Genomic DNA, 27,874 nt, shown 5'->3' on the forward strand with positions numbered 1-27,874 from the left:
ATAAATGAAAATGAAGATAAAACATACCAACACTTATGGGATGTAGCTAAAGCTACATAGAGGGGAATTTATAGCTGTAATTGCTTATATTAAAAGAGAAGAGGGGCACCTGGGTGGCTCAGTCGGTTAAGTTTCCGACTTCAGCTCAGATCATGATCTCAGGGTCCGTGAGTTCGAGCCCCACATCAGGCTCTGTGCTGACAGCTAGGAGCCTGGAGTCTGCTTCGGATTCTGTTTCCCTCTCTCTCTGCCCCTTTCCCACTTGCACTCTGTCTCTTTCTGTCTCTCAAAAATAAATAAACATTAACAAAATTAAAAGAAAAAGAGAAGAAAAATTTCAAATCAATAACCTAACCTACTACTTTAGGATTCTGCAAAACGAACAGCCAACTAAACCTAAAGCAAGCAGGAAGAAGAAAAAAAAATAAAAATCTTGGACATTATAAAGCTGCCTCATTTTATTTAACAGCCACATAGTATTTCACTGACTGGGTAAACTATTCAGTGGTTAATTTAACCGGTCTTGTACCAATACACATATAGGTTGTTACCAATTTTTGCTTTTATAATAATCCTGCCTTCCGTATCCTTACACACACAACATCTCACATATGTGTGCTAAATATTATTTGTGAATTCTTGCAAGTGGAATTTCTGGGCCAAATAAAATGTGCATTAAAAACTTTAAAGCTATTACAAATTGTACTCCAAAGAGGTTGAATTAATTTACACTTGCAATAATAAAAGATAAAAATGTCTGTTTCCCCATGGTATTACCTGTATAGGATGTTATTAACCTTTTTAATCTTAGCCTACCTGATAAGTGAGAAATGGTATCTGAGCAACAAAAACTCTAAGGTACCTAGTAACAAGTCTCACAAAATTTGTGGGCAAGATATAAATTTTATCAAAGGAATAAAAGCAAACCTGCAGAGAAACAGCATGATCCTGGGTGACAAGACTCACTATCATAAAGATGTGAATTCTTCTCAAATTCATCTATAAATTCACTCTCGTTTTTTTCACAGTCCTAATTGAGCTTCCATAGATCTTCACAAGCCGTCCTACAATTCCTACAGAAGGGTAAAGAACCAAGAATGGGTAAGTATGAAGAACAAGGATGTCTCTCCCTAGATATCTAAATTTATAAAGCTATAATAATTAAATAGTGTGGTATTGGCAAATGAATGAGAAACAGATCAATGGAACAGAACAGCGAGTCCAGATACAGACTGGTAAAATTTTTAAAGCCTGGTGATACTAATTCAGACAAGGATGGGGAGGAAAGGGACAGTTCACATTACTGGCGGCTGTGTAAGCTGGTGTCTTTGAGGAGCATTTTGGCAATATCCAGTAATGTCAAGGATGCACGCACTGGACAGCCCAGCATTCGCGCTTCTGGGAAGATCTTTTGTACATGTTCACACACACACACACACACACACACACACACACACATACAAGGATATTCACTGAAGCACTGTAATGACAGAAGATAGGAAATAACCCAAATGTCCACATAATGTCACATAATGAAGTTCCATACAAGCAGTTAGAATGAGTGAACAAAAACTACATGAACTGCATCAACACACAAATCTGTAAAACATAATTATCACGTGAAAACTTACGTTGTAATGGGACAATGTGCATTTTTGAAATAACCAAAATAATACCACATGTTAAGCACATGTGGTAAACATAAAAATTACTAAAAAGTAAAACACTTCTAGGAGATGAGCACTACTGGAAATGGAGGAAAAAATGGAATAGAGTAGGGGAGGGAGATGCAGCTGTTCCGTAACTTCAAATATTGATTAAAACCAAAGATCTGAGGCCCATATGAGCACAAATCAACTTTTTAAAAACTCGGAATATAAATACGTGAGTGTCTATTACATGATTTTCAATATGTTTGAGATATTTCATAATCAAAAGAAAGTTAGCTGGTATCTTACTAGTGTTTGAATATCCATTTCTGCATGGCCTCAGCCTTTACTCAGTGTATATTATTAGCATCAGAGATGTCCATTGAAAAGAGCAAACCCACTGCCATTTTTATATTTTACCATCCAGTAGAAGCAAGATCTGTGAAAACTTAGGGTGGTATTTAGGACATTTCTCTCATCTTCATTTTGTTGTTCTTGTCACCTACCCTTTCTGATTAATGAGTGGACAGACTTAAAACGAAAGGTTCCTATGTTTTGGGGAGGGCAAAAATAAGGAAAGGAACTGGAGAGACAGAAAATTCCACAGCCATTCCTTCCATTTCCTGGGAAGAACATCCTTTAAAATTATATAGTAGGCAGCTCCCCACTGAATCTGTAAGGCCTGAAGGAAGAAATCTAGGGAGCGTTGGAAGCCAACTTAAGCCAAGCATGGCAGGAGGCTTGTCTGTGCCTTCTCCTTGACAGGGTATTTGGGAAAGTTGGCCCCTGGTCCAGCTTCTCCATTGTGTCTCCTCCCAAGGACCACAAGTGCCCGCATACCACTGGGTTCCAGGGATGGGCCTAAATGACCTGCAATTTGAAGCCACCCTCTAACAAAGCCTCTGACTTCTCTTACTCTTTTTTTACTCTCTGAATTTGATTTCCTATTTCTAGTTTCTGTCACTCTGTCTTCAAGTGAAATAATCTTTCCTTCTGTAGCATCTAATTTTCTATGAACCCCATCCAGTGTATTTTTTCATTTTTCATCTCAAACATTCTAATTTTATCACTAGCAGTTCTCTTTGGATCTTTTTTTATATCTTCCATGTCTCTACCTAAGATGCTCAATCTGTCCTCCACTTTCAAATGTTGGGAATATGTATTTATGACAATGGTTTCCATGTTCTTGTCTACTAATACTATCTGTGTCATTTCTTGGTCTGTTTCTATTAATATTTCTCCTCACTACGGGTCATAATTTACTGGTTCTTTGCGTGCCTAGTAATTTTTTCTTTAATGCCAGACGCTGTGAATTTTATCTTCTTGGTTGTTGGATATTTTTGTATTTCTGTATTATTGAGCATTGCTCTGGAAGGTAGTACACTTACTCGGAAACAGCTTGGCCTCCGAGCAGTCTTTAGATGAGGGCCAATTTCTCCCCACTACCGAAGCAAGACCCTTTTGAGTTCTCTGCCTGATGCCCCCGGAATTACAAGGTTTTCCACTCTGGCTGGTGGGAACACTAATATTCCCCACCCTCTGTAAGCTCTGAGGATTCTTCCCTCTGTTCCCTTCTTCCTCATGTTTCCTCTCACACATGTCCTGATCAGAGCTCATATGAAGACTCACAGATCCTTGCAAACCTCTGAAGCTCTCTTTGCACACAGCTCTTGACTCTCCAGTACTTCGCCTTGTAAATTCCAACCAGCTTGGCCTCCTTGGTCCCCCAGCTCCATCTCTTCAACTCACGGCTACCCCCAGGTTCCACCTGGGTTCCTCTTTCCTGCAGTGCAACCTGGAAACAGTCTCTAGGCAATACTCCGAGGAAATCTTAGGACTCACCTTGTTTGGTCCCCTCTCTTGGGGATCCTGTGCTGCCTGTTGGCCAATCCCTGAAAAACATAGTGTAATATTTCTCCCAGTGTTTTTAGTTGCTACTGAGTTATTTGAGGAAGAAAGCGTTTCTGTGGTGCTGTCTTTATTTGGGGTCCCCCAGAAGCTGACTCTGGGGTATAGCTGATTATTCATTATTCACAGATATTTGTGAATTTGCCTCCTTACTATAATATTTGTAACCTCAAAATCAACATCCGTGGCACTTTCACATTCACTTGTGGACATACAGAGTGTGACAAAAAAGATGGGGTCACCTGATATGTCCACTGCCAGCTGAAGTCAAACATGGTAACACTCTGCCTTCTTGTTTCAGCTCCTATATTGTAACCAAGTACCCTTTTTCACGTTCTATTTTGTGCCACATTTTCCCCATTTTTGTGCTTTTCGTTGGTGCCCCCAAGCCTATTACTTAAGTGCTGTCAAGTGTTCCTAAGCCCAAGAAGGCTGTGATGTGCTTCATGGAGAAAATATGTATTAAATAAGCTTCGTTCAGTCATGAGTTATAGTGCCGTTAGTGACGAGTTCAATGTTTATGAATCAGTAGTATATACTGAAAAACATATCTTTGAACATAAACACAAAAAACAAGGTTATATATTGATTGGTTGGTGAAAACATTGTGACCAAAAGCCTAGGAACCCAACCCCCAGAAGCAACGATTCAGTATTCGCTACTTCTGTGTTCATGACAACAGCATAAAGCATAGCTACTACAAATTCTCATTATTGTATGATAAACTGTACACTTAATTTATTCAGGTGAGATAAGAAATGAAAGGAAAGGAAAGGAAAGGAAAGGAAAGGAAAGGAAAGGAAAGGAAAGGAAAAACACTGGTGGGGAGAGAAGAGAGACAGGAAAAGTCAGGTAGCCTTTAAAGGGTATGTCATCCCACAGTTACCACAGTGCGTAACTAGAGCTTAATATCCTTGGGGACCTCTGGGACCCAGGGTACAACATGTGTCTCAGAATAATCCCAAACAGGGGGAGGAAGCTGGGGTTTGCATGCACCAACTCCCATCAGTTGGAGACTGTTGGGAAGGGGCAATTTATGACCTTCTAGGGAGCAGCGGGAGTAGCTACCAAAGAAAAACCTCAGGCAAAGGGGTACAGAGCCTGGCAATTGACATTCAGCCTGGGTTTCTACTATAGTGGGAGAGGGGGATCTGTAACAGGACGGCCGGGGCTGTAAACTCAGATGCCTCCAGAAGTCAGGCAGGTCACAAAAGCAAGAGAAATAGGCCAGGTGGGACTGCAGGAGCTGGCAAGTTCCTATCCTGGTTGGACAAGAACAGCTGTCGCTCAGTACAGCCAATTTTTGCCATGCAGGAAAAATAGGCCTATCCTTTTCAAATCTCCTGATCTTTCAAGAAAAGTGGGAAATTCATATTTTTAAAAATGTGAAATCCCCAATTAGTAAAAGTTGGCAACGAATTCAAACATTTTAAAATACACCGTTAAGGCCAAAGAAAACATGTTGGCAGGCCAACTTCAGCCCACAGACTGCCAATTTGCAACCTCTCTGATGGAAGATGTGCAAAACTCCACCTGTTGGGTATGAGCCCAGGAAAATGTATCTTTATCTCATGTACAATCTCAGGCATCCCGGGACAGTCAAGAGATGCTGAGAAGTCTGCCCTGACGTGCGCGTGGCAAGGCACCTCTGTGTCTGTCTAGTGAGCTCACCTCCCTCCTGCCTCGAGGTTTATCAGATGTCCACGGACAACCATTTGTCATGGCTGGTGGAGTTCTCCATGATTTCTTGTCACTGTGCTGGCATTTTTCTTCTCGTGAAAAAATAGCTGAGCCTACTGGGCTATTTGTCTGGCATCTGCTAGTCTGCACAGCCAGTCAACCCACTCCATAGCTGAGACAGGGCTGCCTGCCCAACCTTCCACCTGCACACAGAACAGAGATTGTCAGAAGGAGCTTGCAATGGCAGTATTTGTGGAAGCAGAGACTAGGAAATTAGCCACCATCTGGCATTTTCTGCAACACAGAGGGAGGGAGAGGTCACTGGTTGTGGGGAATGGCAGAGTACCTATTCAGTCAGGGGTCAGTGGTCAACCAGAAGGGCAGAATCACCAGGAAATACATATATATTCTTCAATTCTAAGCCATTACTCTTAGCCATTACTCTCCCAATTGGTGAGTCCCAGCCTAGTTGACCCTACCAGACATGATTCTTTGACTCATAGTGATCTAAAGACTGTTGTGGTTTTGTTTTTTTCTGTGTTTTGTTTGGTTTTGTTTTGTTTTGTTTTGTGGCTGAGTCCAGGAGGACTTGGCTCTTCTGGACTGTGACCTCATTGTTTATCTTCATTTTTTAAAGCTTCTGCCTCCCTTCCGTAGACCGGATCAGAGCTGGACACAGCAGGGTAGATGTGTGAAATAAACCCTAGCCAGTGTTACTACAATCTTGGACACCCAAACAATGGGTCACATGTCCACAGCTCGTGATTCCTCCACAGTTTGGCTGAACCTGAGTTCTTCCACTTTTATCTGCCATTTGAGATGGGAAGGCATTGGAAATAGCTAATCTGTGAACATTGACAGTGTAAAATCCAAAAGGATAGAGAGGAGATGAATTTGTGAGCAACCCAATCTTAGTCCCTAGGGAAAGACTAGAAAATACATATAGTCTGATATGCAAAGGTCTGACATGATCCAGATGCTGGATGCTTCTGGTTCAGCATCCAACTCTCCTTACACTGTGCAGCACCTGGAAGGGGACGGGCGGGTGCTATAGGACATTCAGGTATAGGAAGATAAAGAGGTCAATGGTCCCCAAGATGGGGGACTGGGATTTGCTCCTTGGATGTCCTTTGCACAGTGTCCCAATTCACAAGAGTGGGACTGTCTCTAAAGGAGGCTTTTGAAAATCTTTTGTGATCTCTTTACAAACATGAGATGATCCTTGAGAGAAAGTGTATAGGCTGGAGATGACTCTTGACAACAGCGGTTTGCCAATCAATAAGAGTGGAGCAGGCAGAAATGTAGGCCCTCCCTGACTTTAGAGAGGAGGCAGGGCTGGTTCCCTGAACAGAGAACTCTCATGGCCTGCTGGAGCCTTCCAGTAGGACTCATGTTCAGAAGGCTATGTATCTAGACAGTTTGGGGCATAGACCCCCCCCCCCCCCAGGTAATTCTGCAATTCTTTTTTTATTTTTTTTAATTTTTTAACGTTTATTTATTTTTGAGACAGAGAGAGACAGAGCATGAACGGGGGAGGGGCAGAGAGAGAGGGAGACACAGAATCCAAAGCAGGCTCCAGGCTCTGAGCCATCAGCCCAGAGCCCGACGCGGGGCTCGAACTCACGGACCGCGAGATCATGACCTGAGTTGAAGTCGGACGCTTAACCGACTGAGCCACCCAGGCGCCCCTGCAATTCTTAAATAAGGACATTGTGAGTATACTGAGTAAGTTGGAGGTAAGTCTGGAGGATATTTCTGAGAGATTGTCTTAGAGGCTAGAATTGAAGTTTATGCGCCTCATCTGGGGTTGCTCACAAGTGTGGTGGACATTGGATCCCAGTCCAAATTCTGCAACTCATTGTCTATGTAGTCCTGGAAATGCTTCCATATATTCACAGAAGGAAAGGATGAGATGTTCCCAGAGAATTCTCACTGCTAACGTTCTCTGATGGAAACTGGACATGCATTATAAAATGGAGATTTTACTTGAGCCATTTATATAGAACCTCTGAATTGTCATGCAGCTGGAGGAAAGTGAATAAATCTTAAACAACCCACACAGCGTCCCTGCTTTCCGAACAAGAGAGTTCTTGGAAACCAAATTCCTAGCATCTGCAAATACAACCCCATGGAGAACCAAGTCACCAGCCACAAAGAGCCATAGCTTCAGACATAAAACTACCCTGCATTCCCATTAAAAATGCCCATGCTCTTGGCTCAAAATATTGGTCTGCATTTTAAATTATATTTGCATATTGATTTTAAGACTCTCTCACAACTCTGTAAATAAATCAAATAAATTAATTAGAAGAACTGACTGTGGTAGCTCTCCAACCCAGCAGTGAAATCACTCTCACAAAGTGCATAGTTGAGCTTGTAACCAATCTACATAATTGTGTCCTTGACTGGGGAAGATAAGTGTGCTTTGAAGGCAATCCTCTGCTCCTTACTGGGCCTCTTGGAGAGACCAGAAGACAATGTCAGAGAAAGGCCAAAGGACATTTCTTGGATTGGGTATTTGGGCATCAGTCCTTTTTCTGTATGAGTTGTGGGGGAAAGCATGCATCCTGAAAAGGTAGCTTTGGATTAAAGATTGGAAGCTTTGCATCACAAGAATCAGCATGAACTGCTTTGTAGAGTCTGTACAACATTTTTATGCTCTGCTTCTTCCTAAAAATAGCAATTACCATCTGCATTTTATTTGTTTGTATTTTAGGACTTTCTTCTGAAAGGGTTTGTGGCAGCTTGTGTGTACATTCAATTTTATTGAACAGAATAAATAGCTAAGGACGCTGGGTCAAAGGGAAAGTCAGCTTAGGGAGTAAGATGAAACCAGAAGTAAAATTAGCATATGACGCGTAGATCATGATGTCTATGCAATTGCTAAAAGTGAGCCACTCCGATCTTCCTAGCAGTCAATGTAAAGAAGGAAATATGACTAGTCATCAGAATCACAATATTCATAGAATAAGAACATTCCAACCGTATAATCAATAGATTCCCCTGGTCATTGTCTATGAAACCTGGGATCCAGGATTTTAATCTTTATTATTTTTTTTTTCAGGGTTTTAATCTTTAAACGGCACGTACCTAGAGAAAAAAATGTGCATGTTGGTCAGTTACGAGTAGTATCAAATGTTTTGACAATCAAGAAAATGTAATATAAGGGTTATATTCTCTTTGGTTTGAAAAAAATTGTTATGGTTCACACTGGGACTTATGCCTGTGGAGATCCACTCCACACTCACAGGGAGGTGGGCTGGAGTGGACCATGGATAGAAGCAAGGTTTTCCTCAGAAAACTGTATTTTGGACATAGAGACATTCGAGCGCCCAGTGTTTCAGGTCCTTAGGGCAGTGAATCTTAACTCTGGCTGCGCATCAGAATGACTGGGAGCTTTGAACAACATTGAAACTCAGTCCCCCAGGGGATTCTCACGTGTATCCAGAGATGAGGACCACTGCCCAGGGCGTGGGTGGGGTTGTTTCAGGTGGGAAAAACCCAGGGTAGCTGCTACCAATCATCGATCATAGCCATAGTTAGTAGGATGCCCTTGCTATATCTGGCTGTGAATGATGGAAGATCCTGGTGAGCAATGAGGGAGAATGTACCTGGAGATAGTAAACCAGGAGTTGATCTGTTGCATCGAATTATTGGAACTTAGCCAGTTAGTCTTGGAAGACGTCTGCCCACAGGAAGGACTTAAGCCTTTTCAGAATGGGGCCTCCTGCTGTGACATTGGTTTGTAGAGTGACCAACCATCTCAGTTCTAAGTTTCCCAAGCCATGGGGCTTTCATTGCTAAAACTAGGAAATCCCAGGGATAAGTTGGTCATTCTGTTGGTTTGGCTTCTTCTCAAGGCAGCATCAGAGAGTAGAAAGGGGTGACTTGGCCAAAGAGGAAGAGTCAGACCTGAGACACTTGGGACTTGTTCTGAAGCAGAGCAGGGCTGGGGCTTCCTGTGGGTGTTTATCTGCTCAGCTGTGACCTCCTTTCTAGAGGGACTGCCAAGGGCAATGTTCTCTGCCTTCACCTCTGTCCCTATCTCCCTGGGACATCTCTGTGTCCACTCCAGATTCCAGTAGGGGCCCAGGGCTCTGGAACCTTTGGGGCTTCAGGGAAGTGGAACCTCCTCAAACCCTGAGATCTATTCTATTGGCCTCTCCAGGACCATGGCTCTCCTCCAAAGTTAGGGCATGGGCTTTCAAGACTTTTGCCTGGAAACTTTGTCCTTGAAAATCAAGTGGGCAGCCCCTGCATTACAAACACTCAGATAATACAAGATTCTCACAGGCAAATGGTGACCTGCTACCAGAGTTGGTTTTGTGGGCATTCACAAGGGGCGCTGTGATCACAAGGGCCCATGCTTAGTTTAATGTTCTGCTGTTGCCGTTTTGAAATCTTTAATAATTTTTGAGCAAACCACCCCATATTTTCATTTTACACTGGGTCCTGCAAATTATTTAGCCCACCCTGCCTGCCACCCCAGCCCAAAGGCAACCCTTCCACTTTCATTCTACCCCAACAAATTGCCTTCTGCGGCTTTCGCCAGGGGCGCCATTATGGACAAGACTGACAATAAAATGGCAGAGATTTTACCTCAGGGCCGGTTCCTGAGACTGTTTTACAGCACATCATTGTATAGTGTTTCCAGACACCATATATGTAAGTAACCTTAGGTACATAGATAATAATAATAAAATGTAGTCAAATAATTAGGAAGTGATGAATTTTGAGCACCCCATTACCTTTTTTTTAATGTTCATGTAAGTATAAATTTATATAATTTAATTTTTAATAATGAGCATGTTTAGCAACCAGCTAGCAAGATTCCTAACATTTAACAACTGGCTGTCATGAGCCAGCACCATTTGGCTCAAGCATGTCTCTACCTCTGAAACTGGACTCCATGATTAACAGTGCTGTGATCAACCAACGATGTTCTCTTAAGAACATAGAAGGGACAAGCGGTGGAACACATTTTCTAGAATGTCAGTGACTTTACGAAAACAACTTTTTTTTTTTTTTTTTTTTTTGTAATTGCAGAGAGCCTGGAAAGGAAATGGCACATTTCTCCCTGGGAGGCAATATGTCAATCTTGCCCCTCGTTTACAATGCTTCTTCAGTGGTATCTCACTGCGTTTCACTGGCATGGCCAAAGTTCTGGAAAGAAAGGAGTGGGAACAACCTGGGGAAGAATTTCTCATTTTTGCCCCAAGTTGCTAACAACTCCATTAATACTGTACTCTACAGAAAAGTCAACTGCTGAAATGTGGGCGTAAATACTTTTGCAGATTCTTTTGCTTGAGTAGAGGGAGTGTTTAAGGTCTGAATTTCACAGTTTAATATCTCACCAAGACTTCCTACACCAGCTTTCCCATTTCTCTTTTGTTTTTCCTGGTGGTATTTTCCAGCAGATGAACAGATCAGGGGTCTGCCTGGTTCTTGAAGGGAGCAGGCAACAGCTGCCTCAGTAGAAGCATGAAGGAATTAATGTGACTTCCAGAGTGTCAAAAGTCTCTTAATGAGCTGTTAGCATTTGGTACAACTTGCCACAGTGGCTGTGACTTGAGGACTTCCAGATATTGCTTTTGGAGTTGAAAAAACTCCCTGAGATCTAGGGCCCAAGCTCCCTTTCCCCCACTCTGTCATTATATCTGTGGTTACTGCAAGAATCTGCCCATAGTGGGTGTTTGATAAACCTATATCCCAAGTTGATCAGTTAGAGGGTGTGAGTTATAGTGAAGGGATAACCGTTCTTACCAATTTTTTTTCATGTCTTTATTGAGTTACAATCTACATGTAGTAAAATACACATATCTTAAGTGTATAGCTCGATGCTTTTTTGCATATACATATGTAAGTATCCATGTGACCACCACCCTATCAAGATGTACATTTCCTTCACCCTAGAAAATTCCCTTGTGTCCTTTTCCAGTCAATACCAACTACCCCAGAGGTAACCACTATTTTCATCTTGTCATAGGGCTGCCATAATAAAATACAATAGACTGGGTGGCTTAAACAACATAAATTAATTTTCTCACAGTTCTGGAGCCTCAAAGTCCAAGATCAAGGTTCTGGCCAATTCAGTTCCTGGTGAGAGCCCTCTTCCTGGTTTGTAGATTGCCACCTTCCCACTGTGTCCTCACATGACCTGTTCTTTGTATGTATGTGAGCACTGTGGTCTCCCTTCTTAAAAAGACACTAATCTTGGGGCGCCTGGGTGGCTCAGTCGGTTGGGCATCCGACTTCAGCTCAGGTCATGATCTCGTGGTCTGTGGATTCTGGCTCCATGTCAGGCTCTGTGCTGACAGCTCAGAGCCTGGAGCCTGTTTCAGATTCTGTGTCTCCCTCTCTCTCTGCTCTTTCCCCGCTAACACTCTGTCTCTCTCAAAAATAAATAAACATTAAAAACAAAAAGAAAGAAAGACACTAATCTAATTGGATCAGGGCCTCTCCATTACAGCCTCATTTAACCTTGATTTCTTTCTTAGAGGCCCCATCTCCAAATATAGCCACACTGGGAATTAAGGCTTCAACACAGGAATTTGGGGGCGGGGGGGACACACAAACATTCAGTCTATAATAGACCTCTATCACAGAGTAGCATTGCTGGTTCCAGAGTTTCATGGAAATGGAATCATACCATATATGCTCTTTTGTGTGTGTTTCTTTTGCTCAATGTCATGCTTTTGAGATTTGTCCATGTTGTTGCATGTGTCAGTGCATCTTTCTATAGCTGAATAACATTTTGTTGTATAAAGAAACCATAATTGGTTTATCCATTCCCTATTGATGAACATTTGAGTGGTTTCCAATTTTCCAAGAGATACTTATTCTTTGTAGGGTTCTGTGTTCGCTCCTGGGCTATCAAGAAATGTAAACTATGTCCCTGCCCATCAGAAGCTGATGCTTGGGATCTGTGCTTGAAAAACAGCTAAGATTGCACCAACATATCAAACAAAATATGACTCTGACTCAATGAACACAGACTGAGTCAAGGACTCAGAAGGAGGGAGTTTTTTAAGGAACATCAGTACAGTCTGTTTGTAAATACATGCACTTAGAAGATGAGCCAGCTTTAAAACATCAGCTGCCGGAGAACCAAAAGCAACTTCAAGTGAGGTCGGAGCTGGCAGGTAGTTGGGCCTGTTGCATGGGTACCTCTGGGAAGCCTCATAAATGTCCCATTGCCTGTGTCCTGGGCCAAAGAGCTTAATGAAGTGGGAGTAGGGTGAAAATATTCCCCTTGGAACACAGCTGGCTCCTGTCTTGTTTTTGTGGTTTTCTCCAAGAGGGTGGGGAGGGAAAGGTCTGTCCTCAGAAGGACAACCAGATGCCACATATGTGGTCAGGAAGGGCTCTCCGTGGCCAGGCATAGATGTTCCAAGCTGTGGGAAGGCAGGGTGGGCAAAAGGGATTTTGGTCCTGGGTCCCAGTTTGGGGTCTAGAGGGTGCATGTTCAGCAGCTCTGACCCAAAATCGAATTTGGGTGAGTTGGGTAGAGTTTTGGGCACCAAGAACAGTGCCGTAAGCGTAGATATGGGGCTGGAACATGACTGCCCCCAAAGGGGACCTGAGAGTCTGTGGGCAGAGCTGCTAACATCCCTGTCCGTGAGGCTGAGAGTTGAGGTCTCATTTGTTTTCATAAACCTTTGGAAGCTCACCTCTCCAATTCCTACCCACCAAGCTCTAATTCTTAGAGCTTTGCCTTTCCTTAGAGCTTTGCCTCTAAGGTCACCTTCAACTCAGTCATGCTGTGTGACCAGAACTGGTCACACAGCATGATTGAGTTGAAGGTGACCTTAGAGCTCCTAAGCATTCAGAGGTGAAAGAGTGGTAGAATGGGCAAGTTTGGGGAGATTTCAGGAGAGTTATTCAGTGAAATCTCCAAATGATAGTTTTATGACCATGTTGGTGTTAATGACATCAATAATATCACATAATAATGATGTCCTGGTTGCTTGGGTTTTAAATTTTCTTAAAAAAATTTTTTTTTCATTGAAAGGACAAAAAACATCTTACATAAAATTTGGGGGGGGATGAGAAATCTTCCTATGAGCACCTCCTCACAGATATTTTCATGTTTGTCTTAACTTCCAGTTCCTATCTTAAATACTGTCTTCTCACAAGCTCACCTCAGCATTTTCCATGTTGCTGCAATAGTCTTGACAATGATTATACTTAATAGCTGCATAATATTTAATGTTGATGTACCACAATTTTTTATTTTCCATTGCTGGACATCTTAGCATCCTGATTTTCCTATTATCTATAACTCTGCAACTGAATAATTCCTTTAAAAAAAATTTTTTTTTTAACCTGAAGGTGCCCTTTACCACAACCCTGAGGGAGGCCCAGGGTGTCATCAGTGATTGAAGAACAGAAAGATGAAGAGGACTCATGACTTAAGACTGTATTTTTGTGGGTCCAAGGAGAACCAAAAATAGAGGTGCTGTGGGGAGAACTTCCCAGGGCATAATTATTAAAATGCTTAAAAAAAACCATAATTCCCACAAAAATACATTATGAGTACATAATGTTTTTTTAATGTGTATTTATTTATTTATTTTACGTTTTGGCACATATTTTATTAGGATAAACTTCTAGAAGTGGAATTGCTGTGTCCAAGTGATATGGTGATGCTTTTTTTCTTTTTCAAAGAAAGGAAATAATTTTTAATTTGAACTTCCTCTTCTAGTTTTATGTTGGAAAGGAAAGCCTTTCAGTCAAATTACCTAAGAACCATATTGCTTAAAACAAGACATGCTAAAAAAAAAAAAAAAAAAAGATGAAAACAGAAAATAGAACTTGTGCTTTAAGCCACCCTGATTAGCCTGTCAGCTTGTAATTTTGGTAGCACTTTCTCAAAGAAATTCATTGCTATGCATGTTCTTTTTTTTAATTTTATTTTTTTTAATTTACATCCAAATTAGTTAGCATATAGCGCAACAATGATTTCAGTAGATTGCTTAGTACCCCTTACCCATTTAGCCCATCCCCCCCTCCCACCATCCCTCCAGCAACCCTTTGTTTGTTCTTCATATTCAAGAGTCTCTTACGTTTTGTCCCCCTCCCTATTTTTATATTATTTTTGCTTCCCTTCCCTTATGTTCATCTGTTTTTTCTCCTAAAGTCCTCATATGAGTGAAGTCATATGATATTTATCTTTCTCTAATTTCGCTTAGCATAATACCCTCCAGTTCCATCCACGTAGTTGCAAATGGCAAGATTTCATTCTTTTTCATTGCCAAGTAATACACCATTGTGTGTGTGTGTGTGTATATATATATGTATATATATACACAACATCTTCTTTATCCATTCATCCAGTGATGGATGTTTGGGCTCTTTCCATACTTTGGCTACTGTTGATAGTGCTGCTATAAACATGGGGGTGCACGTGTCCCTTCGAAACAGCATACCTGTGTCCCTTGGATAAATACCTATATAATGTTTTTTTTTTAATGTTTATCTATTTTTGAGAGAGAGAGACAGAGAGACAGAGCACAAGTGGGGGAGGGGCAGAGAGAGAAGGAGACAGAGAATCCAAATCAGGCTCCAGGCTCTGAGCTGCCAGCACAGAGCCCAATGCATGGCCCAAACCCATGAACCACGAGATCATGACCTGAGTTGAAGTCAGATGCCCAACTGACTGAGCCACCCAGGTGCCCTTCACAGTTTTATCTTAATTCATTAATAAGGAACCAGGTGTATAAGATGTACAAGATAACGTATATATGGAAGTACAAGAAAAATATGGAATAAGTTCACTAAGTTAGAAACAAACTAGTTATTTTTTTCAAGGCAATAAAACCATAACCTTTAGAATTATAGTTTCTATCAAACAGATGCCACTTTTCTCTCTATAGGAAAACAATCGTTTGTATCACTATTGGATAAAAACCATTTGTACCTTAATGATTTTCAACAAATTAATAGCTAACCTTGGAGAGTCATAAAATATTGACTCAAGACTAAATAGCAAGTCAAACGAAGTTTGACTAGAAAGTCAAAGGACCCCAAGGTAGGCTTGACAATACGGGTCATGTATCTACTTTGCTTTATTTCTGACTTTTTGATACTGTTTTTCTTGAAGAGAGAAGTGACCAAGGAGGAGACTCCATATTATTGATGATATTAACTGCCTCTCCAGTTCCTTCAGTGCAGGGGGGCCCAGCTGGGTTGTGCTCCTGGCTTCCAGCCGTTTGGGGTGCAGAGGGCCTGTGAGCACGAGAAAGGGAGCTTTGAATAACGAATGCACAGCCTCTGGGGATGAATGGAGAGGGAGGGTCCACAGCGTGTGGGAGGAACAGGAGCGGAGCCCTGGGATTTGGCTAGAGCCCCAGACTACCCCTAACTCACAAGGACTCTTGGAAGGCTGCGTGGAAGGGAGTTTAAAAGCTCGGGTGGAATCTGTTCATTTTACCTAATTGAGTGATCCTTTTCTTACAGGGTGGAGTTCTGCCCGGTGCTTTTGAGCCATTAACAGGATTGTTCACTCTCATCACTGCACCTTTTTTGTGTTGTTTAATTTTTTAAGTTTGTTTATTTACTTTGAGAGAGAGAGAGACAGAGACACACAGAGAGAGAGAGAGCACTGGGGAGGGGCAGAGGGAGGAAGAGAGAGAGAATCCCACTGGCAGTATGGAGCCCAATGCAGAGCTCAGACTCACAAACCGTGAGACCATGATCCGAGTCAAAATCTAGAGTGGGAGGCTCAATTGACTGAGCCACCCACGCGCCCCACCACCGCCCCTTTCTTATCCCAAACGTCCCTTACTTAGCACACTGAACCTGGAAGTCTAAATGACAGTCTCTGCCTCTGGCTTTGTTCTTTCCCTTCCAGTTCCTGGCCTGGGATCATCGTTGCCCCCTCCTACCTTTCCAGAGCAGAACCTGGCTCTTTGCGGCACAACGGTGGGGGTAGCTTCTGATTAGGAAAGAGAGCTCCAGTCAGGGTGGCAAACTTGTCCCGGTATTCCCAGAACTTCCTGGATTAAAAAATTGAAAGTCCCACATCCCAGGAACCCCCTCATTCCAGGTAAACTGGGACAGTCGGTCACCCTAAGTCCAGTCCCACTTGCCATCCAGGCAGCTGTTGGATGCTGCTGTTCCCAATCCCTGCTGGTTCTTTTAACTCTTTCCCCTCAGGTTTCCTAGTCTTAATGTTCTCATTGAAGCTCTCTTAAATACCTTCTTAATTTGTGAAGCTCAGGCCTTAGCTCCAGACTCATAAAAGTTTCCTGTGTCTTTCATTCTGGAACAGAAATGGATACAAGTTTTACATTTTTGTTTTCTAGCAAGGAGGTATTTGTGGAGGCTTCCAAGAAGACAAACTGAACAGGATGGGATGTTTGCTTTCATGGATCAGAAATGAATCACATCACTTTCTTTCAGTAACGACACAGAGTTGCAGAGTCACAAGAAAGAAACAACAGAAAGAAAATGTTTTCGGGGTGGGGGGGTAGGTTGTGAATAAAGGCTCCTGCGTGGAGACCCAGGATTGTGAGGCAGAGATTGACAGTGTTTGACTGTGGTTGCCTCTAGAAGGACATTAAACTTGCCATGCTTATTTACAACTAGGTGCTGTTTCTGAATGCTCTCTCTAGGCATTTATTCTGCTCCAGGGTCTTTAGAAAAACAGGTTAATAACTGGCCAAGGGAAGGGGGGAAAGGGAGACTGTTGGTGTGGAATGGTCCGTGCCTGAACTCCTCTCAGGGATGAAGGCAAAAGCAGATCCCTGGATAAGGGGGCGTCGTGCACAGCTCTGAAAATAAAATGTTATTGGCTCAAGTCTGAAACTGTCACTTTCCACTGAGATGGAATGTATGACTCAGAAAAGAGAAGCACCAAATATTATGCAGACTGCCTTTGGGGAAAGAAAAAAAAAAAAACACCCACTTCTTATAAAAACACTTTTTTGGGATGAAGGATCTGATTTCAACTGATGAGTCATCACTGTGTTTTTTTACCACTTAGCCAAAAAATGAGGTTTTTAAAAAAGCATTTCTTGAAGCAAATTCTTCCACTGCTTGGGTTTCTCTCATCTGAGAGAGAAGGCATTCCAAGCACTTCTATCCACAGTGCCAGAAGCTGTCCCAATTAGCAGGAAGGATGTAGTGGGACAAGATTTGTAACCATCAAGCTCCAGATTCATCATGAACAAGCAATCTGAAGGTAATAGTTGTGATTTAGAAACAAGAAATTATCAAAAAATAGATTTTAAAACACAAATTTCAATTAGTAAAGAGTATGTTTTAAAATGACACAGTGAATGTTAGAAGCAAAGGGATTTATGAGAGCTTGGTGAGAGTGTTGTAGTAGAGGTGACCTGTCTTGGTTTACCAAGGACAGTTTTATTCATGCTTGAAAAGCACCCGCTTTTGCTCTCAAAACGTCTTGCATTGGACAGTGAATTATATGGTCATCTTAGCTATACTGATTCTAAAATATGCCTGAAGATTCTTTGACACTCTTCCCGTCAAGAAGTCTATATCCATTCCTCTTGAAAATGGATGAGCTTTTGTAACTGTTTGGGTAAGTGGTGCATGGTATAATATGGCTTCTATTCTGCTCTCTCTCACACACCCTAGAAACTCAGCCACCATATTTCAGGAAAGCCCAGGCCACATGGAGAGGCCATGCGTATGCGTTCCATCTGATAGCCCCTGCCGAGGTCCCAGCAGATAGCCGTCATGAACTTTCAGACAGTTGAGTGCATTTTCCTTCAGATGATTCCAGTTCCCAGCTTTGGAGCCACCCCAGCCAATGCGAACTAGGGCTGAGATGATGCAGTCCATCGTCATTGTTTTAAGGCTAAGCTTTGGGATGATTTGTTATGCCGCAATAGACAATCAGAACATCACTGTGTTTTTATTTCTTAAAACTGTCCCAATTGTGATATATAAGTATTTTTTAAACGATTTGCTTTATGGATTTATGGAATGAATAGATGAACACAAAAACCCGGAAAGTACACGGGAGTGCCAGTGAAGTGGAAATGAAAATCAGACCAGTTCCTGAGGATCCAAAAAATTATTTTGGTTATTAGAAAAGCGAGGAAGGAATATTGCTCACATAAGACATCTGTGGAGCTGGCTGCCATTTTGTAAGTTTGCATTTGCCAACCATCCAATCATGTCTGGGTGTACACTATCTCAACAAAAGCCTTTTATAATCTTTTGACACCTTTAAGAGTTAGGTTCAGGGGCGCCTGGGTGGCGCAGTCGGTTAAGCGTCCGACTTCACCCAGGTCACGATCTCACGGTCTGTGAGTTTGAGCCCCGCGTCGGGCTCTGGGCTGATGGCTCAGAGCCTGGAGCCTGTTTCCGATTCTGTGTCTCCCTCTCTCTCTGCCCCTCCCCCATTCATGCTCTGTCTCTCTCTGTCCCAAAAATAAATAAACATTGAAAAAAAAAATTAAAAAAAAAAAAAAAAAAGAGTTAGGTTCAGGGTAGATTCTTGGTTCAAGCAATTTCATCAATGCATTTATACAAGATTTAGCTGTAATCACATACCAAAACAAGTATCGTCTCTCGTGGGTGGAAACTTTTCAAAGGGAAATAACTTCTCAAGAAAGGAGCAAAACAGAACAAAACACCAATTTATCAATTTGTGAACACCAGGCAGAACTCAAGGTCCTGATGAATGAGCTTGGCGAGAGGAAGATGGATTCAGGGCCAGAACCAGCTAACTGCCTCAGATGAGAGTGACGGGCCGTGCAAACAATCACAGAGTATGAATGACTGTCTTTGGGCTTCTCGGGTGTTGACTGCAGGTGAACAAATTAAATGCCTCTTCAAAGAACTGGGCCTCAGAAGAGTCGATGAGTATCTCCTACTACTGGGGGAGGAACAGACAACCTTGTGAACTGGAGGCACTCAAATGTCACATAACTTAACACTGGTAATCCTTCTGTCTACACCTTTTCCATCCTCCGCTCAGTTTTCCCAGTGTCTGTATCTCCAGTCTCCTTGGAGGCAGGAGAAAAGTAGACATTAAATACTGAAGATGGGGAAGGGGTTCTTGCCCACTCTTATTGGCTGGTGTTTGCACACACGCCCTTCTTTTTATTTTTTATTCATTTTCATTTTTTTAAGTTTTTTTTTAAATGTTTATTTATTTTTGAGAGGGAGACAGACAGAGCACAAGGAGGGGAGGAGCAAAGAGAGAGGGAGACAGAATCTGGAGCAGGTTCCAGGCTCTGAGCTGTTAGCATAGAGCCTGACGTGGGACTCGAACTCATGAACCATGAGATCATGACCTGAGCCGAAGTCGTCCACTTAGCCGATGGAGCCACCCAGGCACTCCTATTTTTTTAAGTTCTAGTCTATTTACTTTGAGAGAGAGAGAAACTGCACGAGGGGCAGAGAGAGAGGAAGAGAGAACCCCAAGCATGTTCTGCACTATCAGTGCAGAGCCTGATGCGGAGCTTGAACTCACGAACCAGAAGATCATGACCTGAGCCAAAGTCGAAGGCTTAAACGACGAAGCCACCCAGGCTCCCGTACACTCCCTGCTTTTTAAATCCAGCGTTCCATTTATGGTGCAATGGGCTGAATGTTTGTGCCCCTGCCCCAATTTGTATGTTGAAATCCTAACCCCCAGTGTGATGGCAGAAGCGGGGAGGCGGTGGGGGGGGGGGGGTTTGGAATGTGAATAGTAGTGTAATTACTACTACAGGTAGTAGGCAAGAGGGCTCTCTTGCCCTCTTTCTTCCACGTGGGGCTACAACAAGAAAACAGCAGTCTACAACCCCGGAAGAGGGGTCTCACAAGAACCTGACCATACTGGACTGATCTCTGACTTCTGACCTCCAGAACCGTGAGAAACAGATGTCTGTTGTTTACAAGCCCCTCAGTTTGTGGCTATTTTGTTATAGCAGCCTGAGCTAAGACAGCCACCAAACCTCTGTCCTTTCTAGACTCATTGTGTTCTCTCTTCCCTCTGTAAGTTTGCCCTGAAATGCCCGATCATTGCCCGTCCCGTATATTCCCTATAGTTAACTTTGAGTGCTCTCCTCTTTCAGGGGTCAGTTCAGGTGTTGTAGTGGAGGCTGCCCGCACCCCACCAAGATCCCTGTTTAGTCGGGCAGGTACACTCATCCCAGCTGCTGAAAGCTACATCCCTTCCCACAGATTCACCCGCAGCCAGCAGGAGCTCCTTCTCCCAGAATTATGCAGGATGTTAGGCACCCTCCTCCCGGGGAGCAGCCTATAGCCCACGACTGACGGATAAGGAGTACAGAAGTCTGGCCTCTTCGACTCCATGAAGGGCAACTCTGGTGCAATTGACACTACCTTCCAGATACACCCTTGGGATCAAACTAAGGCTAGACTCCACCGCTGAAATCACATCTCTGCCTACCTGCTCCCCCTGCTCTGTCATGCTTCCCTCATTTCTTCACAGAATTTTTCTGATCTCCTTCAATAAATCACTTGTCCAATGGGGCTCCTGGGCGGCTCAGTCGGTTCGGTGTCCGACTTCAGCTCAGGTCATGATCTCGTGTTTCGTGGGTTCGAGTCCAGCATCAGGCACTGGCCGTGCTGACAGCTCAGAGCCTGCAGCCTGCTTTGGACTCTGTCTCCTTTTCTCTCTGCCCCTCTCCCACTCGTGCTCTGTCTCTATCTCTTTCTCTCTCTCAAAAATAAACATTAAAATTTTTTTTAAAAATCCCACACTCTAAACATAAAATTAAAAAAATAATAAATAAATAAATCACTTGTCCAAGATTTCTCCTTTCAGGCTCTCCTTGGAGGAGGCCTAACCCAAGCAGATGATGTTTCTTCTGGGAGACTTTCCCTAACCATTTTCCATACAAACTGAAGGGAACTTATTTTTTTTTTTAATTTTTTTTATATGTTTATTCATTTTTGAAAGACAGAGACAGAGCACAAGCGGGGTGGGACAGAGAGAGAGAGAGGGGGACACAGAATCCGGAGCAAGCTCCAGGCTCTGAGCTGTCAGCACAGAGCCCGACGCGAGGCTCGAACTCACGAACCGCAAGATCATGATCTGAGCCGAAGTCAGACGCTCAACCAACTAAGCCACCCAGGCGTCCCCTGAAGGGACCTTCTTTTGTGCACACACCTCTACACTGAGCTTGTCACCAAGTATTGGAATCATTGGTTGATTTACTTATCAGTCTTCCCACTAGTCCACTGACAGAAACCCTGACCCACTGATCTCTTCCTCCCCAGCTTCCAGGACAGTGTTTGGCCTTTAGCTGTTGCTCTGGAAGAGTTTGAGGAGTTAAATTGTTGGGGACTTTTTGAAAGAGAATGGATGAGCCTCACTTTGGCCTCCCATGTTGGAAGAGGGTTCAGAAAAAAAAAAAAAAAAATCACAGAGATGGCTATAGAAACAGGATCTGGACCCTGGGATGTTGGTTAACATTGTTGAAAATGGACTGTAATCTTCCAGGTGGGTCAATGAATGATTATCAGTTCAATCACTTACAGGGTGCAATGGAAGGTTTTTTTAAAAATGTTGGGGCACCTGGGTGGCTCAGTCAGTTAAGCATCTGACTCTTGATTTCGGCCCAGGTCATGATCTCACAGTTTGTGAGTTTGAGCCCTGCATTTGGCTCTTTGCTGACACTGCGGGGCCTGCTTGGGATTCTCTCTCCCTCTCTCTCTGCCCTGTTCCCCTCCACCAAAATAAATAAATAAATAAATATTTAAAAAAAGTAATACATACGCCGTGTCTTCAAACAACTTAAAATCCAGTTTGGAAAAGATTGATTGTAAATATATGAAGAACCATTCCAAAACAGATCATGAACCAACTTGTAGCTCTGGTAAAGAACAGGAAGAAATAGGTTTAAACTATGGTCACAAATACGGGGAACTCTCTGGATCAACTTTCTGACTGGCAGAGCACTGCAAGTCTCGTCAGCGCTAACAGTCTCTGTCTTTGACCAGACTTGAGTCTGTTCCTCTGAGCCTTCTTCTTGACTGGGCCTCAACCTTGGCCCGTGAAAACCGCAAACACCCAACACAAATTATTTGTCTGCCCTCTACACTAAGAGGCTTGCACAGCACTAGCATCGTTTCTAACAGCTCAAGGGAGCATTCCTAGAATGATGGCCCTAGTCTACTTAAATTCCTGCTTGAGAAAGCTCAATGCTGCCAAAACAATTTACTGTTTGTTCTAAAACCTGACTATAGGCTCCTGGCCTCCCTTTTCTTAGAAGCATTTCCTTTTAAAAACTTGCAGCTGTAAATCTTTTCTCTTTTTGTGCTGTATCTTCCACAAGCTAGGAACGTTTTTCTCAAGGACCCGAGAGCCATCGCTTTGAAACGTAATCATCGAGAAAGGTAGGGCCCTGTCACCCAGTTTTCGGCACATCAGTTATCCTGCCCTGACCCCAACTCTTAAAAGTGCTTTTCCTTTGGCACACCCCAGCGCTTAAAAAGCCGTCTGCCCTTCATCTCAGCGAAGCCGGGCGGAGGCCTCTCCCCTACTGCAGTAGTACTGAATAAAGTATGTCTTACTGCCTTTAGCTAGTGGTTTGGCTGTTTCTCTTTGACAGAACCCAAGGAAGCTGTGACTTCAACATGAATGGAAAGCTCTGAAAAGGAGGGCAATGGGGTTCCACTTCAGAGGTTTTGTCCTGTAGGGAAGTAAGAGGTGGACAAAGTAAACTTTTCAAGCCCCTCTCCCAGCCAATTTGTCAGATGGCTGCTAAAATATCCTTTAGGAGCCTGTGGGTTTAAGGAAAGGATCGGCAATGAATTAGGTCCCCAAAGGAAACAGAAAAGTTGTCTCTCTAGTAATCAAGAATGAGGCTGGTCCTGACCCTGTTTATCCATTCCTGGGTGACTTTAGATAGATTGCAGGACTCCCCTGAGCCTCAGTTTCTCCGTTCTATAAAAAGAAAGGGTTGTACAAATGATGTTCAAGCTCCGTTCCCTGAATTCCTGAATTATCTGGAAAATCCCTCCTGCTAATCACCCTTGATGGTTATATTGAAATCCCTGTCAGCTGTGTGTTGAGGTGGGGGCGGAGCTCTCTGTTGTCTGCCAAGAAAGAGCTGTCGCACCTCTTCTAGGGCCATATGTGGCCAGGATCCCCTGGGAAACCAAAAGCACACATGGTTGCCAGAGAGTCTAACTTTGTGACTCAGAAACTGCCATCTGCTAAACAGCTTTTAATTGAAGCTCCAAGAGGCAGAAGCTGGCTGGAAAAATCTTGCAAGTTGATCCAATAGGATTATCTTCTCTAAAAGAGGTTTTTCTATGTTTAATTAGTTGGAAGCCATTTTGCTACAGATGGATTATTCAGGTGTCAGTCCTTTTGGTGCCCTGCCCCCTCCCCTCTGTATTTGAGTCCCACAGATTCTTTAGTTAGTAGCAGCCTCCAATTTCCGCCCCCCACCCCCACTCCAAGACTGCACTGCCTAACCTCTGAGGCATCCAGTGCCACGGAAGCCTTTTCCCCACCATTTGGGATACAGGTGAGCTGTTTCAACCTGGATGGAGAAGCCTAATGTAGTCAGTTCTCAATTTTTGGTAATCTGAGTCAGTTACATATATTCAGGAACCAAAAACTCATGGTCGCATTGGTCTACTGAGTCATCCTGAAGGCATGAGCCTGAAAGGCAACACCGACCAAAGGGAAACCCAGTCATTTCAGGGGCAGAAATTTAACCCTTTGCAGTCAGGGCTACAGAGGGCTTTCAGTGGCTAAGACCAGCTTCACCTGCAGCTGGCAAGAGATGGGTGAAGGAGTAAATACCCAGAGTCTGAGGCTTCTTCCAATCTGGGATTTGGACTGCTGCAATTCCTCGTCTGTCCTCACGGGACGTATTGTGAGATTCTGCTATGACAAAATGGGTAGAGTCAGGGAGTGGAGACAGCTTTGGAACCAATGTCAGACACGGCTGCAAAAGTGAGGGTGCTGTTCAAAGTGCTTCTAGGGTTGCAATTGGGTAAAATACTCCATTTCAACGCACAGGTAGGTAATATTTTCTTTATATAACCTTTTTATTATGGAAAATTTCAAAACATATGGAAGTGGAGAGAACATTTAAAGGATTTCCATATACCAATAGCCTGGTTTCAATAATTAACAACTCAAGGCTAATCTCATTTCACCCAAATCCCCACCAATCTCCTCACTCCCACTTCACTCCCCATATAATGTCTTCACGTTTTAGAAGGGAACCAAGGCTATAAGCATAAATCAGGAAGAATAAATTGGGTCAGTTATTCTCAATGAGTGGGGAGAGGTGAAGGGTAGAGGGCATATATTACATTCTTTGGTACGACTTGTCTGTTTTGGAAAAAGCAAGATTGATAATACACTTAATAATACAGTTATTATACGGGGCGCCTGGGTGGCGCAGTCGGTTAAGCGTCCGACTTCAGCCAGGTCACGATCTCGCGGTCAGTGAGTTCGAGCCCCGCGTCAGGCTCTGGGCTGATGGCTCAGAGCCTGGAGCCTGTTTCCGATTCTGTGTCTCCCTCTCTCTCTGCCCCTCCCCCGTTCATGCTCTGTCTCTCTCTGTCCCAAAAATAAATAAACGTTGAAAAAAAAAAATAATACAGTTATTATATTATGTAATTATTACCTGGAACGTGAAAAAACAATACCTATTGTTGTCATAACATAATTTACAGAAAGCAAAGCAAGACAAAAGTTTTCACGAATCAGGGTGGGGATGACACCTAACGTCTCAGTCTGTGAGGTTTTTATGTTTATCAGAAAGAGGTCAGGGGTTAGAATAGGTCATAAAATACAGAATTAGAATCTGTCCAAAATCCCTCTCCCCTTTTGCCTGCCAGGATTTACAGTCCTAACACCTGGGAATTGGAGGCCATAGCTAGTCTCGTTTATAGCATCCAGCATAGTTCTGTGTAACTGTGGGCTTCACTGAACGCCTGGGAGAACTGGCTTTTCCTAAAGTCGTTGTTAATATATGAACCAGTGGGAGATTTAGAGGAAATGACTTCTGAACATCTTTCACATAGCATTTCCAAATTTGAAAAGTAAGCAAGCTCCAGATTGGAAAAATTGCTTGAAAATAAGCAAACCTTGTAGTTTCAAAACTCTGTTCCCTGGAACCTTACGGCTCTATGAGGCGATTGGCAAGCATTGACATGTCCCGATCAACCTTGGAAGAACTGAACTCTCTATTGCTTTTGTTTTATATTTGGGTTTTGTTGTACACTTTCATCAGAATTTCATAAATGAGTTCTGCTACTAAAAAAAAAAAAAAACAGTGATGGAGCACGTGGGTGGCTCAGTGGGTGAAGCATCTGACTGTTGGTTTTGGCTCAGGTCGTGATCTCACAGTTCTCGCGAGAACGAGCCCCATGTCAGGCTCCATGCTGAAAGCACAGAGCCTGCTTGGGATTCTCTCTCTCCTTCTCTCTCTGTCCCTCCCCCACTCACACTCTCCTTTCTCAAAATAAACAAATAAATTTGAAAAAAAATTTTAAAAACCAGTGATGATAATCTTCTTTCATGGAGCAGGAGCTGGTGGTATGGAGAGAGACATGGGACTTGCCCGAGCTCACACAACAGGGTAGTGCAGTGCTGGGACCAGAGCCTGGTATCCTGAGATCTATGGACAGTTGATGTGGTCGTTGGATTGGGAGCCGCAGAAAAAGGGAAAAACCTTTGGGATGAAAGTGCTATCCACTCCAGTTCTCCTTCCAACTCCAGGGTCAGGCTCAGCAACTTTCCAATGGTTTGTTCTGTAATGGTTCCAGTGAGGAAGAGTCACTGTGGTTCAAGAAAACAAATGGCTAAACAAACAAACAAGAAGCAGAATCGGACCTATACATGCAGAGAATAAACGGATGGTTGCTGGAGGGGAGGGGGATGGGGAGATAAACAATATGGGTGAAGGCGAGAGGGAGATACAGGCTTCCAGTTATGGAATGAATAAGTTATGAGAATAAAAGGCACAGCATAAGGAACACACTCGATGGTATTGGGACAGTGTTGTCTAGTGATGGATGATAGCTACAATTGTGGTGAGCATAGCAGAATGTATAAACTTATCAAATCAATGTCATACCCCTGAAACTAATGTAACCTTCTGTGTCAACTATACTCAAAAAATTTTTTAAAAAGAAAAGTGGTGTCCTAGAACACCCCTGTGCTGCTGGTTGAGGGGACATGGTAGGCTGAGCCCCTGAACTCTCAAACAGAAGCTCACCTTTGCTAAATGTTCCTCTCGGACTCAGCAAATCCCCCAGAAAGGAGAGTGTGGACACATCATACCCTTAGGGAACAATAGAGGAACTCTGGACTGGATATTTGGGAGGATTCCTGCAGAGGAAGCCATGGATCGGACACATGGCAACATGATGGAGAATGCAAGCTGTGGTTTTCTCTGCTGAGCTGGAGAATCCTTGACTCACGGCCCTCAGAGTACATGCTATGAGCTAAGTCCGTGTCAGTGGTTGCAAATGCGTGGTCGGGAGACTGAGCACTACCCTCAGACATGTTTTGTTTAGATTGCAAGGTGTTTGAATATATTTTGGGGGTCAGTCACCAATGTAAATTGAGAGATTAAAACCTAGATTTCTGGTGCCTCTTAGGAAAGAAAGGAAGGAAGGAAGGAAGGAAGGAAGGAAGGAAGGAAGGAAGGAAGGAAGGAAGAAGAAAGATCTGGTAACTCTGAACACCACCAACAACACACTCTTCTCAGCCATCTGGAAGCTTTAATACATTCTTCTGTTTGCGTTAGTCCCCACTGTTCCCTATTGCCTCACACCCAGCCTGCTTCACTTGTTCAGTTTACCTCCTGGGTCCTTAGCAATCTGGATTGGGGTGACCTAATATTCTGACAGAATGTTTCAGACAAACATTCTCAAATGTTAGCGTCAGAATCCTCTTGGTGCTTGCCTGAGGCTGTGCCCAAGAGACCTGGTAGATTTATTAGGCTCAGGATTTGCATTTTAAACCAGCAGCCCAGGTGGTTTCATGACATAGTCTAAGAAAAGCTACTATAAAGTCAAGGTTCTCAATGCTGGGTACACATTTGAATCACCACAGGGAGATTTTACAACATATTCAGCTTTTACCCCAAACTAAATGAATCAGAAAACACTAGAGCGACAGCCCAAAATGGTTAATACTTCCTCATTTGTATTTTTTAATTCCCCAAATACACAAAATGTGGAAGAAGAATTTGTTTGACTCCTTTAAACTTCTTAACTAGATTCACCAGCTATTAACATCTGGCCGTCCCCGCGCCATCACACACACACTTCGTGTAGCCAAACCATTCAAAAGAAAGCTCCTGACTTTGCTACTTTGCCCCTAAATGTTGCAGCATGCCTCCCTTTAGAAAAAAAGTGTATTCTTCCACACAAGCACATATCATGGCCAAGCCTGAGAAGAATCGCGGTTTCCTTGTGCTAAGATTCAGCTCCAATACATCCAGCAAGAACCTCACATAGGTGGTTCTTGGGGATGTTCTGTACCTTCCACATCACATCAGGAGGCAATGCACACAGTGGTTCACAAACTTCAGCATACACCTCGAGGGCTTGTTAATTTTTTTTTTTTTCAACGTCTATCTATCCTTGGGACAGAGAGAGACAGAGCATGAACGGGGGAGGGGCAGAGAGAGAGGGAGACACAGAATCGGAAACAGGCTCCAGGCTCTGAG

At 43.2% G+C, this 27,874-nt stretch overlaps 1 long non-coding RNA gene across 2 annotated transcripts in view; it reads left to right on the top strand.

Moving 5' to 3' along the window:
• LOC147577147 (uncharacterized) overlaps nt 1–19,254 on the top strand; it is a 74,667-nt gene extending 55,413 nt beyond the window's left edge. Inside the window, exons 2-4 of one of the 2 annotated variants that reach the window (XR_015239951.1) lie at nt 1,029–1,101; nt 16,090–18,445; nt 18,691–19,254. This is a non-coding gene — a long non-coding RNA (uncharacterized LOC147577147). Of the gene's footprint in view, nt 1–1,028; nt 1,102–12,386; nt 18,446–18,690 lie in introns of those variants that run through there. The other variant, XR_015239950.1, reaches the window with a different exon arrangement.
• The last annotated feature ends 8,620 nt before the right edge of the window (nt 19,255–27,874 follow it).

This window comes from Puma concolor, chromosome C2 (assembly GCF_028749965.1).
Source record: "Puma concolor isolate L17-30 chromosome C2, mPumCon1.1.hap2, whole genome shotgun sequence".
NCBI classification, from domain to species: Eukaryota; Metazoa; Chordata; class Mammalia; order Carnivora; family Felidae; genus Puma; species Puma concolor.